At 43.8% G+C, this 14,597-nt stretch overlaps 1 protein-coding gene across 4 annotated transcripts in view; it reads left to right on the forward strand.

Annotated features, from left to right (window-relative positions):
- Positions 1-14,597, forward strand: part of LOC149864469 (uncharacterized) — a 50,338-nt gene that overhangs the window by 16,477 nt on the left and 19,264 nt on the right. For 2 of the 4 annotated variants that reach the window (XR_016442742.1, XM_090050008.1), the window contains exons 4-5: positions 774-889; positions 4,776-4,906. The gene's annotated coding sequence lies outside the window, so the exon portion shown is untranslated. Of the gene's footprint in view, positions 1-773; positions 890-4,775; positions 4,907-12,200; positions 12,408-14,597 lie in introns of those variants that run through there. The other 2 variants (XR_016442743.1, XM_090050009.1) reach the window with 2 other exon arrangements.

Consider the following 14,597-nt stretch of genomic DNA (forward strand, 5'->3'; position numbering starts at 1 on the left):
CCATTGAACTAGCAAGTACATTTTGAACATTAATTACTGTAATTAGGGACCTAGTGTTGTCAGCTCTTGACTTTTTCTTTCTAGTCTTAGAATAGTCGGTGTTTTGTTTAAAACATCAATTCCCTGAGACATTTTATTAAGCCAGGTTTTTCATTGTAAAAATGAAAGTTTCTACACCACACACTTTCAGAGACATGCTTGAACATCTCAGAAGGCAGCAACAGAAAACTCAAAATATATTTTTCTTTTAAGGAAAATAAAACCTCATGATTGTTTAATTCAGTCCAGTGCTTTTGAATGCCTGGGAATAGTAAGGTAAGGGACATTAAGCACAGGAGTAAAACAGCTGAATTTGAACCTTGATCTTTCCAGAAAGAGTCACCAAAATGTCTTTCATGTTGGACTTCAAGGATTTGAATAGTCTTTCACCATGAATGCTAAAATCTTGGGAAGCCCTTGGAATATGTTAGGGCCTTCTAAGCTAGCAAAAAGGAGGGGTGAGTCTGATAGGTCTCCTGGAGGAGAGAAGGTTGAGTGGAGTGGGGAAAGGAGAGAGTTTGAGGGAACAGTAGACACTAAATAACAGATTTAAAAATATTGCATTCCTTAATTGTGATATCTAGAAACTGGAATGCAATGAAAGGGTGCTATATGACTGTTAGATTTGGGTGATCATTTACTAATATTAATTGTAAATATTTTATTCCAAAAGTGTTGTGACATTCTCAAATATTCAGGCTTCATGTATTTATTTTTTTGCCCACCTCTCTTAGTTACACTAACAGGAAAAAATATTGGAAGAATCATTTATTGGAATATAAGTCCTAGGGTAACTAACAGTGGACTATTCACTGAAGATTTCTACCAAATAACATCTGGGAAATCTCTGGTAGGCTTGCCTTGTCTTTGTTTTATTTCTTGTATAACACAGTTAAAGTTGCTGGCAGTTAACAAAAAATATTTTACAGGTATTATCAAATAGTGATTTTTGTTTTGTTTTATATGGGCAATCACTTGAATGTTTAAAATGTATTTTCAAAATGTTCTTATACTAAGTAAGATTTCTCCTAAAAATATTTAAGGTACCCTGAAAGAAAATTAAAATATCTGTTTGCCATATACATTTCCACTTTTCCATCCCCTTCTGGAGTGGATTATTATAGTTTAATTTTTGTGTTGAACATCTTATGCAGCATTTTGAGTCAACTTGAGATGAGCGATATGGCGGCATTAAGCAGGATCAAGATTGAGTTTCAAGCATCCTCACAATTTTCTGAGTCCTCTAGTATCCTATTTAGAATGTTTTAATGAACCATATGTGTCTTTTGCTGCAGATTTCCACCAACAAAACTTGTCCTGCTGCATGATGTGATCATTTCAGCTTTTTTTAAAACTCCTCCCCCACCCCATGGCTTTTATAACTAGCAAATTGCCCACCATGAATGATGGAGTGGGGGCGGGGAAAGAGCACTGCCACCCAGTGCCCTGTGATACCGCCACTCTGCCTCCAGCCCCATGCACTGCCCCACCCCCTGCTGCTCCCAGTGTGGTCCTGTGTACCCCCCAACCCCTTGTCGCTCTACCCCACTCTGTCACTGGCTTCCAGGAACATGGGGGGAGGGAAGCTTGTGCACGACAGCAGCCGCAGACACCCAGTGCCCTGCGTTGCCACCAGCCACGTCCAGCCGCACACTTTCCCCTCCCCTTCCCTCCCTCCCTCCCCACCACCTTCCCCTCTCTGCCAGCTGTTGTCAGGGCCAGGTGGCAGTCGTGGCAGCAGATGGGGGGGTAGCAGTAGTGAGGGGGCACTGCGACCGGAAACCCCCCCATTCCCTGGCCTGCTTCCCTCTCTCTCTCTCTCTCCTTCCCCTCTTTCCCACTGCCTCCCCCTCCCTGCCGGGGGGGAGGTCGGAGATGGAGCACTGCTACCCACCATCCCATACCACCGCAGCACCCTGCATATCCAAGGGGTGGCCTAGCCAACCCTCCCCCCCCAACTCTGCTCCTTCGAGGTGGTGCTGGTGCGGACTGATGGCGGTATGGTGATGGGCTCACCCCCCTGATCCATCCCCTCTGTCCTCTGCATCCCCCTCAGCTAGGGACAGAGCACTGCCATGACAGCAGGGATGGAAGTGGGGGGCAGGCAGGGCCATGCCACCACCACCCCGTGCTGCTGCCTCAAAGGAGCAGGGCAAGGGGAGGGTGACCTCCCCCCACCCCTCCCACTCCATCCCCTCCATCCCCACTGTCTGCTTCAAAGGGGGAGGGGGAGGGGAAGGGCGAGGCCAGCGGCTCCCCCAGCTCTGGCCCCTCAGTCACAGCTGTCTGTCTGTGCAGAGCACTGCTTGGTTATTTCGGTCAACATTGTGATTGGCTGCCAAGACAACCAATCAGAGTGTGAATAAAGCATTACGGACAAACAGACAGGGAAACAGATTAAGGCTTTTATTATATTAGAATACATGGGGGGGGGGGCACGACACTGAGGTGACCAGACAGAGATTCTCTTAACTATTCTGTAAGAAGTCTTCTCCACATGTTCTTTTTGCAGTGGCTATTTAACAACAGGTGCCATTTGCAACTTTTCCTAACTTGATTCGTTTTTATAAATGGAATTGTTAGGTTCTGCTCTAGTGCTTCTAGCATCAGAATCACTTTTTAATTGTAGTATTTCTTTTAAAACCTAGCTTAACTGGCCTTTAACTTCACTAAATTATTTCAGTTCCATCACTCATTTCATTAGGTCTAGGTGGGTTTCTACACTTGTTTAAAAAATGAAAATGATCTGAAAGCATTTGTTTTTGCATTTAGTGGAGGTGGGCAAATAAAATACCAGCAGTACTCGCACTTACGGTGGGTTATGTTCCTGGAAAAGACGCTGTAAGTCAAACCAATGTAAGCTGAATCTGATTTTCCCATAGAAACAATGTTAAAATAGGGGGTTACATTCCTGACCAAGGGCCTGATGCCCAACTTTTTATAGAAATGGCCATAAACATCATATTTTAATCAACTGTTTAATCAACTATAAATGATATACACTGTACAAAGCTTTCTAAAGTGTACTGTATATAAATCAATTAAACAAGGCAGTACAGTAACTAATCACATAAAATTTAATCAGAAGGTAAAGGAATGCCTTCATCAGGGTCATGGAATTCAGAAGGGCTTCTTTGGGGAGATTTCGGGGAGATGGCTTTTTGAGAAACTGATCCAGGGATGTTTGTTTTGCTGCCCTCTTTTATTGTAAATTTCCCTGTAGTGCCATAAATGGGAGGATCCAGCACCATAAATAATAAAATGGGTTTAAATGGTGGAGCACCGCAAGTGCAAATTGCCGTAACTCGAAATGCCTAAGTCAAGGACTGCCTGTAGCAAACTTCTTTTCACTGCAGCAGTGTATTGGTCAATTGAATTTGTCACCTTTAATTTGTAGTGCTTGGAAGCATGTCTGAGGTTGCAGACATGCACTTTAACCAGGTATAGCATAGCCTCAGATCATGATATTCATTGCTACGCAGTCCAATTAAATACAAATGAGCTCTTTGCTGTTTTGTAAGGATTGTTTAGCCATGTTTTCTTGAAGACATTTGGTAGTTAGAAGTAATACTCATCAAATGGTTATCCTGCAATAGCAGCTGTGAAAAGTTGCAGGACCCTGTGTCCTGCCTTCAGCATATATTTAGCTGAAGAATTTGTTCAGACAGAACAAAGTAAGCATTTAGAGAGCTGACAAGTATTTAAGAGATTTTTTTTTACACTCTAGCTTCTCAGTTTATTTGTCAGTTAATTGGGTTGTCATGTAACAGTCTTCTGCAGAACTGGATGACATTTAGTACTTGGAAACACCAAGCTTGATTGGCTCACTCTTACTAAACTCATTTATAGATTTTTTTTCAATTCATTTTTGGACTTGAGGGAATATTTGATTCAAATTCAACAGATGCCAAACCAATTACCAAATAAAATGTCATGATAGCTTGGGAAAAGAAGGTGACTGAGTAGTGCACAGTCACAAAGCAACAGCAGATGGGGTCTTTTGTGATTGTAAAGTCCAAGCTGTGTCAGAGGCAGAGGATCGTAGTAGAGTAGTGCACCAGCAGCAGTTTCTGACTTTCTGAAGAGACCATGGGCTGAAAATATCTACAGAAAAGCTGAGAGAGCACCTCTGAGGTAGTGTGTACACTTTTTAGGAGGTGCTACAAGCTCATCCCACCCCCAGCTGGTGTCCAGTAATACAGTCTCTCCCCTATAGCTCGTGCATAGGAAAGCTGGGACACTGGTCTCATATTCTCTTTTTCCCTACTCACATGTGCACCAAGAATGAAGATAAGGAACCTGATCCCGATGCATTCATTGGGAGTGTAGATTTGCATATAGGGCTCATTTGAAATAATTAAGACTTTACCATGAATGTCCTCAGAGCCAGGATTTCATTTCAGGAATGCCAACTATTATATGCACCTCAGAAAGAATGCTGGTGTGCAGTACCATAGGAAAACACAATCCAAAATATATTACAGTATTGTTTGGAGCTCTGAAACCTCTCATAGATATAGACTATATGCATTATAGACTATAGTGTAGAAAACGGGCAAAATCTCAACAAAGCCCTACAGGGCAGCATAAAAAAATCAGTGGCTCTTTATGGTATGAAGGGCATTAATTCTTTTCTTGTCTGTAGCAAATAAATAAAATAAAATCAAAGCCAGTTATGTGACTGACAGTGTCTCATCTTGTATCCATCTAATTTGTAATCGTTCTACTTTCCACAGAACCTGAGGACCTCACAATCTCTAGTATATTTATTATTTATGGACCAAATTCCATAGGTCTCACAGGTGCAAAGGATTTACAGAAGTAGGCCCTAAAGCAAAAATAAAATATGCATTAAGGGGAGAAGAAGGTAAGTGCTTTCACATGGAATTGTTGGTAAGTCAGAGAAAATTATTCACCCCAAAACCTTGATCATATCCTCTTACGGTATAAAATCAGTGTTAGTGAAAGGTGCCTGTCTGACAGCTAACAGCTTCAGAAAAAGAAATCTGTCTACAGATCAAGTGTACAGTGTGTTTCATTAAAAACTGGACAGATTACCCTGAGGTCCTATAGGATGTGTCATACCCCAGGCCAGTGGACCAAATGAATGGCATGGGCAGGTTTACACTCCAGATCCAGAGGGCAGAACTATGTCATTTAGCCCAGAGGGTTGGAATTTGGTCACAGCATTAATTGCTGCAGCTCCCACAGCTGTGGAAGCCAATACACCTCCCACCACTGGGTTTCTGGCCCCACAGCCAGCCCGCTGGACCAGATGAGGCATCTCTGAGAACTGCAACAATTAATGCTTCCACTGCTCACCATGCTGCCAAACTTCCAGACCTATGAGAAGTCCCACAGGCCAGATAACACTGCTCTGCAAGCCAGATCCAGTTACCCCTGCCCTAGGCCTACTCAGGGAAGTAGCTGACTGAGAGGAACATGACAGGCCACTAATGTCACTAAGTGGAAGATGGGGTGTTATTTTTATAATAATCTAGTCAGGAAATAGACTCTGACCACCAATTTACTCCATGTATACAACAGTGGATAGGCACTGGCTAGTAACTTGTGATCTTATTTGAGGTGGGCCACATTTTGTCAGTGATGAGTGGTTTAAGGCTTCATGAATCACTTCCTTGATTCCATTCCCCTTGATGTTGGTTTAAAAACTTATAGTTCCCACAAGAAGCCTAGGGAAATTGTGGCCCTGGTAATGATCTAAGTGAAAGAAATGATTTAGCTCAGGGGTGGGCAACCCAGACTGTGGCACGGGAAGGCATTTTGCTTGGCAATCACTCCTCGGGGAAGGGGCTGGAGCTGCACTGCCACAACAAGGATTGGGCCCTTCATGGCTCCTCCGCCATCTGCCTCTGGCACATCAACATCTTACAATCAAGGTTGTGGGTATTTTTGGCACTCTGTCCCAAAAAGTTACTGACCCCTGATCCAGAATTTTAGTTTTGCTGGTACAGTGGTCCATTTTACTAAGAATTTGTTTTATGCCATGTTAGACCAGTTAGCACATTATTGGTTTCATATCAGCTACCTGAGTTCTAATGATCACACCGTGAACATGTAAATAGACAAAATAATGTCAGCATGGGAACAACTGTTCTAAGTACTGTGGAAGCCTGTAGTTTTACCTCACCCATGCTGTCAGTAATACGCTGAGCTGGTCCAAGACATTGCTTGAAAATCTTTAACATATAAGCACATGCAGACAAAAATTATCCATGGAAAAATGCAAGTTTGGTTGTTGCGGTATTTACACATTCCACAAATGCACGATGGATTTATATCCTATTGGATTTTAAAAGACTCATTATTATTTCCAGTTTATTACCTTTCGTGCCCTTGTTCAGAAAAAAATCCATTTTGTTTACATCTGAGCTTCAGCTCTCATTACAGTACTAGCACCGGCATTTGACTATGATGGCAGATGTCAATGACACCTTATTGAACATAAATAAGAGGCAGCTTAGAGTCATGCAGCTATAATTTTGCCAAGGGGTCCTTCTTATGGTTTGGTAACTTAAAAGGGTGAAGTTTATGGCTTAGTTCATTGCCAGGAGTTTGATTTCTGAGAGTTGCTGATCACTTACTGCTTTTGTTGGGCTATATTCACAAAGGGGTAAAGACATCCCATTCCAGGTGTCTTTCCTCCCCTGTGAAATATCAGAAGAGTTAGGTCCCTGAGGGGAATTTATACAAGGGAATGCACTGATTGAAGAGTTGCCTAGATTAGCCTATGGAAAATGTCAAGGAGAAAATATGCCTTAAGACCTACCCCTTATTCACTGGAGCAAGGGTTGGAACTCGGTTCTCTTTCTGCTCCCAAATGGGCACTGCCACTGTTACCCTGAGTGTATCTACTGCACTAGGTCTCATGGGGGAGACTTATTTTGCAACTCTAATTGGCACTTGGGTATAAGCTAGGTGCTTATTGCTCAGTATTGCTAGGATTTAGGCAGTTATGCCTCTATCTAGCAGCAGAAACTTGGATTCCTGTGGTACTTCAACAGTAGAAACTTAGTCACCAAAGGTTTTTAGGGACCAACAAATATTAGTGGTAGCTGAGTGGGAGTTTTGTGTATGGAAGTGATATCTAACTGTTGTACTTAGAAACATTAGGAGTCATTTAGAAATCCCAGTTGTCCCAGATGTGCATCTTGCTTATTAATTTAATCAGCAACTGTGTGTAGTCAACACTTCTGAATATCTGAAAATTACAACCTAGAACAGCAACATCCCAATTCAATTTAGGTCTGATTTTATTTAATATAATGTATTGATCCTAATGTTAGTAAATATTTCCACTGCCCTTAATCATCTGAGTGGAGAGTGAAATACCTGGTAGGATAAGGTTTGTAATGTGAATTTGGATGATTTATGAATATGGCAACACACCTATGATTTATTCTGTTTTATTGAACAGAGTGCAATGCATTTAACACTGTCATTCACCTATTAGTAATAACAATGTAATAATTTTTCAGATATAATAACTCAAGCTATGATCTTGTCAGATTTCGTGAGCTAAACAGAGTCAGGCTGAGTCAGTGGAAGGAACTGTTGTTTGTAACTGAACTGTTGACTTTCTGAACCAGTGCCACTGAGCTAAGTTAAGGGAGAGACAGCGCTAGCATAAGTAGTAGTGGGAGAGAGGGACACCAGCCCCATTTATGCAGAGTTACAAGGGGTACTAGAATCGCCTCCCCACCCTTGCAGAGTCAGGAGCTCCAAAAGTTTCTGGCTGCTGTTGCTTTACGCCCAACGGAACAGGGACAGACAGAACATGTGTGGCAGCAGGAGCTCAGCAGTTGCTGCCTGGGTAAAGTTGCTGCCCCCATCTCAGTTTCAGGTCCATACTCTCCTCCCCTACTCTTGGACCTGTGCCCTGCACTCTCTTCTGCCCACCTCCCTATGCTCTCAGAACACCACCCCCCAGTCTTGGAAACATGTGCCCTCCTCCCCCCACTCTCTTGCAGGGTTTGCCCCAGATGCTAGCTTGGCTTTTTATGCCACTGAGAGGCAGTACTGTTGGAAGTACTGGAGTTCGGATAAGACATGGAACAGAGGTTGTGAGCTCTTGTGATCAGTCAAGATTGGTGGCTAAATACAGCAGTAACATGTGCCTTACAAAATCCCTGAGCAGATTGCATCCCTGCTTAGCACAGGACCTAAGAATCCTTATGCCACATTTGCAGCATCCTGGCTTTAGTCCACCTAGGACAAGTTCAGTCTGTGATGTAAGTTGGGGCATCCTTAGGATTTTGTAACCTCTGGCCAGCTATTATTGCCCTTAGCCAGAGCCATTCCTGAGACATAGCAGTATACCAGCCAAATCTCTTTCTCACGGTCATGCTTTGCATGGGGCCTAAAAATGGAATAATGTAATGTTGCTTTCCAGCTCTACAATATTAGGGACTTCCTTTTACGTGGGGAGATTCCCCTCAGTCATTCAGGCTGGCATTAGAGTTTTGTGTGCCACCAGAACAGGGGTGGACAATTATTTTGAGCAGTGGGCCGCTTACTGAGTTTTGGAACACATCAAGGGACGTATGATAGGCAGCCAGGGGTAGATAAATATTAATTTTCCAAAGTTTTTAGGGGCCCCACAGGCTGCATAGAGTGGCCTGGTGGGCCGCATCCAGCCCCCAGGCTGCATTTTGCCCACCCCTGCACCAGAGCCATGCAAAGGGACAGTGCCATAGCAAGGGGGTGGAGCAGGGTGACTGCTCTGGGCACCAAAGTGAAGGGGCACCAACAGGCACTGTCCAGTCAAGGCGGGGCATGTGATGGAGCCTTGAGTGGTTTGTTTGGGGGGGGGGGGGGGTCTGGGGATAAGGAAGGGCAGCTCCCGCCACTGCGAGCATTCCCAGGCAAGTAAGGCAGGGTGCGTGCCCCCCCCAGATCTGTGCACGGGGCAAGGGTGGGCTGCTGCTGGAAGCTTTGCCCTGGTGCCAAACTTCATTGCTACATACAGCACTGCAAAGGAAACCTAACATAAAGAAAGATCTGTCCTGTTTTGGCTTCCTGTATACACAGAGTGAACATGTATTTTGTGTCAAATATGTAGATGTTAACTTTCTACCTTTCTTAATGCCATAGCAAAATGGATGCATATAGACGAAGAACTAATTAGTAGATAGATTATGTGCCTGCTAGTGTAGCTGTCTAGATACCTGCAGACCAAAAGAATAATGTAACATTTGTTTCCATCTCATCAAATACATTTCTGTCATTGAAAAAAGATGCTAAACAATTGGGCATAAAGTCTCTAATAAATTATAACTTAATTCCAGTGGATACTTTTAAAAAGTTTTTCCATTTTTAATTTGTAGTAGTGTTAGTGTTGTTGTAGCCCTGATGGTCCAGGACTTATGCAAGAGGCAAGGATTTTTTTATGGTGATATCTTTTCTTGGACCAGCTGTAGGTCATATCTTGAGAATGTAGCAGGCTTACCTTTTCAGAGCTTGGGTTGTGTCCCAGGATCGAGGATCTGCTGTTTGATTAGTGGAGCCCACCCACCAATCCGGAGGCAGCACAAGGGAAGCAATGCCCTGCCCTTTTCTAAAAGGAGGGGGCAACAAGCAGCTGGACCTGAATCAAAACTGCACCAACCAGGTCCGGAGAACTTCGGGGGTGGAGCCCTGAAGAGTGTAAAAGGGAAGTTTGCTCAGCAGGCTAGGGAGAGATGACAAGGGACAGTGAAGAGACAGGAGCTCTAGAGACGGCCATCCTTGGGACCCTGCTTGAGCTTCAGTGGTGCACAAATAGGCCCGTGGGGATCAGGCTCTAGGAGCTGCTCAAGGCGGCTTGAGCCTGCAAACCCAGCAAGCGGCTGGGCAGTCAGTGTGCAGATCAGCAAATGGAGAGCTAGCCCTGGGAGCAGCTCGAGGCTACTCAGGCCCTGCACAGTGTGCAGATTGGCCAACAGAGAGCTGGCCGTGGGAGCAGCTTGTGGCTGCTCGGGCCTCACCCAGTGCACAGGTTGATGCATGGAGAACTGCCTTAGAAGCAGCTTCTGGGTGCTCACATTAGCCCTGGCCCTAGGCCAAGTGACCAGAGCCCTGCAGTGCAGCTCCACTTTTAACTAAAAGAGCCCCGGTGCCCAGAACAGGGCTGGGAAAAGGGAAGAACCCCCTATGTGAGACCAGGGGGTCAGAGCCTGCAAGGACTTGGGTCCCATGAGAGAGAGAGCCCTGGATGCCCAGTACAGGGAGCCATGTCATTGAGAGCCGAAAGCACCACTGGGAAGAGGCTCTTGCGGGATCGGCCACCAGGGGATGACCTTTGACTTCTCCAGAGAGGAAGTGTGAGTTACTGGGGAAGCGGGCCCCACAGGGGAGGCTGACATGGGTGACAAGGGTCTGCCACCTCCACCCTCCATTGCAGGAGGGGTGTGTCCACATCTCAGAGCCCTAAAGCAGAGGGGCTTCAAGGAAACCCCTTGCAAAGGTGCTGAGTGCACACCCTATTTTGAGGTTGTTGCATTAAGGGCTGTATATGTGCATTAAGGCGGTTTATATGGTTTATGTGTTTTAATGTATTAATGTGTATATTGTTATTGTTATTTGTGAAGGCTTAAAGAAATGTTATGGTTAAGGTAATTGGGTTATATAGGTTAATATCCCTATGTATTAACTGTGTTGTATAGGTTGTAAGTTATTTGGTTCATATATGGATATTATATGTGAATTGTGGAATATTATATATAGTATTATATGTTAAGCCTTGTAAATATTCTATGTTTTATATTAAGTGTCTGTATTTATTGTTGTAATTGTACCTAGTTAAGTATTTGGTTTCAGCGTAGCTCTATAGAGAGGGGAGGAAGCCACTCTAGTAGCTCACCCCTTACTCGGCACCCTGCCTGACCACCACCACTGTCATCAGAGGACAGGGTACACCCCCCAGGTGTACCAAAGACTACAAGAAAAATATTCTCAGCCCCTCTGCTCCTGACTTCAAATAACCCCCTTACCTTGCCTAACTCATCATCAGAAGCAAACTTCCTACTACCTAACAGACATCAAGTCTGTTACCTAAGCAAGAAAGGCTTAACCTGCCAGCATGTCTTCACTGCTACTGTTATCAATTTCTCCTTAACAAAACCATCAGAATCCATAGTTCCAACACATACCTTTCCCAAAATATGATATATTACATCCGGTACATCAGGTGCTCTCGTGGTAACTACTTGGGTGAAACTATACAGAAACTATGCACCAGAATGGACTCTCTCAGAAAAAAAAAATAACAAGGGCAGACACAAAACACGCCATTAGGAGCATATTTCTCACAGAACACCCACTTTCTTTCTGACCTCACTATCCTCATGCTCAAGGGAAATCTACTACACACCATTAAAAGGAAACTCAGTTACAAACATTCAGAAGCTGGCTAGACACTAAGAACCAAGAACTTAATGCAGTCAGTCAGATGGCAGATAGATATACACCTTTATAGACTAACTAAGTAAGATAAATACTCTCTATATATATTATTTAGTTAGTCTGCAAAAGTGCATATCTACCCTGCCTTGTGACATTATAACCTACCCGATCCCTGGATTCCTCCCATGCACGAAAAGTGAGAAAGACCCTCCTCCCTTTTGATAGACCCTGATCTCCCAGTAATCATGGTTTTTTGCTTCTTCTAATTATTTGTCCACCACCCCTGGGAATAATTCTTCCCTCACCCCTGCTTTTATAACTGTTTTTTGTTTACTGTGCTGTGCTGGCTCTTACTGCTCAGACCTGAAGAAGAATGTCTTGCATTTGAAAGCTTGTCTGTCTGTATCCTGACTATGTAGTTGGTCCAATAAAAGATATCACCCTAAGAAATCCTTGCCTCTTCCACTTTCAGGACATCTTCTTTGTATAATGAACAAATCCATGAGTGGTGGTAGAATTTTGGCCAATAGTTCAGATATTTAATCGTGTCCACTGAAAATCTAATGTATTATTGCTTTTTCACAAAAAAAAAAAAAAAGATGTTGTACCTCAAGGTGAATTTTTCATTTCCAGAATTGCCTTTCCTTCTACATTTGTGTTGCCCATGTAGATAGATCATGTATTTTTAAAATAATTGAGCCTCTTCTCCCACCAGATGGCACTGCTACTCTAATGACACATTCTAATTTGTGTTTCAGATTTCTTCTCTTATAAACATTCATTTCCATTGTGTTTTTAAAAAGCGTGGTGGATGAGCAAGAAAAGATGGTTCAAATCACAAGCCATTATTCCATGAATTATTACAGTAGACCTTTTTTCTCCAGAGCAGGCTACAGTGGAGGTATTAACATATAGTTTAGAATAAACTTTTGTTGTGTTTTATGCTAATTCTTGCATCCTGTCAATACTGAGCACTTTTTTTGTCTTTAGCTGTTTGGTTGGTTGGTTGATTTTTATCTTTAGTGCATTGATTTACTTTGTGCATGGCACCCTGCAGGAATGAATGCTAACATGCCTTTTAATGGTGGGTGTGTAAGCAGTGACATACCTAGACTTCTGGTGACCCTAGGAAAACTTCACCAGAGATAATGATTATAATCAGACAACGGGGAAAAAATTTCCATTTTTGGGCCCCCTTTCTGTCCAGGCCTTGGGCAGCTGCTCAGTTCCCCCATGCCTGTGTCCAGGTCTGTGTGTAAGCAAGTTTGAAAGTGTACTCCACGTATAGAAGACAACCTAGAGAAGGCATAGGAGGCAGTGAGCCTGCCAACTTTGACTGAAGAAAGAGATCAAGGGAAGTTTGGGAAAGCAATGCTCTCAGGTCTGCATTGAAAGTATATGGATGTAGCGAAAGATCAAGAAGTATAAACTACATACACAGTGCATTGAGCAGTGGGGTCTGAAGATAAATAAATGACAAGGAAAAGGATACTGATAACATAATTTTAAGGGTACTTTGGGGTTAAGAGATAAGAGTGGGTATCCTGAAGATCAGAAGATAGGAGGGGAGAACACTAGAAAAGTAGCATGTTTAGGTCATAGGCTTCATAGACATTAGGGCTGGAAGGGACCTCATGAGATCATGAGGTCCAGCCCCCTGGCAGATATTAATCCAGCGAAATGTATAGGAAGGACAGATATTTGAAATGCTGAGGAGGAAGAAGTGAGATGAGGTTAGTCTTGACCTGGATATGGGTTATAGAGAGACCTTGAGAAAACAAATTAAAGAGAAGTTTCTTTGCTCTGATAACCCACCTGCCAGACCAGATAGCTAGAACCTGTTGGAACTTCAGAAGTAGAGCTCAGAGTAGAAAGCACTTAGGAAAGTGTAGAAAGTATCACTGAGGGTCAGACTACTGAAGGCAGCATCTGCAAAAGCTGACTCATCATTCTTGACTTCATGTGAAAAGTTTAGTAAGGAGACTCAAAGAAAGAGGTGGCTTGGGAGCCCTTTGGAGCAGGAGATAATGGGTTGTTTTCTGTGTGCATATCCAACCTTCAGAGATCTTTGGAATTATAAAATGCTGCTAAGGAACAATTTTTTAACTTTTGAAATAAGCAAGTTTTCTTAGCTTTTGGAAGAGGATATATTTGAAACTTCCTCTACAAAGCTTTCGTTACCACTCCCCACTTCAAAGAGTGCAAGATGAACATTGTGCTATAATATCATTTTGGTCAGTATACTTTTCATTAGTGAAATATAAACACTTTAGCAAGCCACATCTTAAAATAGAATTGTTTTGTAGGCGATATTTCTCCTTTCTTGCTTCTGGTCATGGAAAAACATTTTTTAAATAAGAAAATGAATGAATGCATTTCCACATCCTGTACCCCCTTTTCCCTACAGCCGGGGTGGCCAATCCACGGCATACATTCCACAAGTGGCAAAGGCAGCTGCTGTGTGTAGGACATAAATCTCAAGCATTCAGTCAAGGGAGGTGCTGGAATGGAGGCAAGGGGGCTAGAGCCTCTGGCCACCTGAGGTGGAGCAGGTTTAGGACAGAGTTGCAAAAGGGAGGTGCCAAGTGTCATTGCCAAGGACCAAGCTAACCCTTCCCTGATCCTGCAGCCACCACTGAATTAGAGTCTGGATTCCTGCTTGCCACACAAAACTGTGGCAGTTGTGGGACCAGGAAAGGGTTAATGTAGGTCTTGACTCTTGCTCCCTCACAGCAGCAGCCTACCCCTGCTACTCTCTTTGCAGCTGGGGATTTGAGCACCCCTGCCTCCTTTCTGGTACCCCATGGTGCAGACTCTGAGGGTATGCCTCTGGGGAGTGGGAAACAGTAGCATTCAGGGAGAGGTTGAGCTTAACTTGTAACACACCTGCCAGAAAAGTTAGCCACCACTGCTCTGTAGCAGTGGTGCCCAACCTTTTTTCCTTTTGGGCTGGATGGACGGTGCTCAGTCTGTCCATGGGCTGGATGGATCTAGCCAGTGGGCCCAGTCCAGCACACAGGGCAGTGAAGCAGGGCTCAATCCAGCTGTGTAGGGATGGGAAGGGAACATGGCCCATCCTTTATCTGGCCACATAGCTGGGGGGAAGGGGGCCTGGCCTGGTCTCAGTCCATCTGCACAGTGTCTGGGGAATTTGG

This window comes from Crocodylus siamensis, chromosome 5, assembly GCF_052110815.1.
Source record: "Crocodylus siamensis isolate JL-2025a chromosome 5, ASM5211081v1, whole genome shotgun sequence".
NCBI lineage: Eukaryota > Metazoa > Chordata > Crocodylia > Crocodylidae > Crocodylus > Crocodylus siamensis.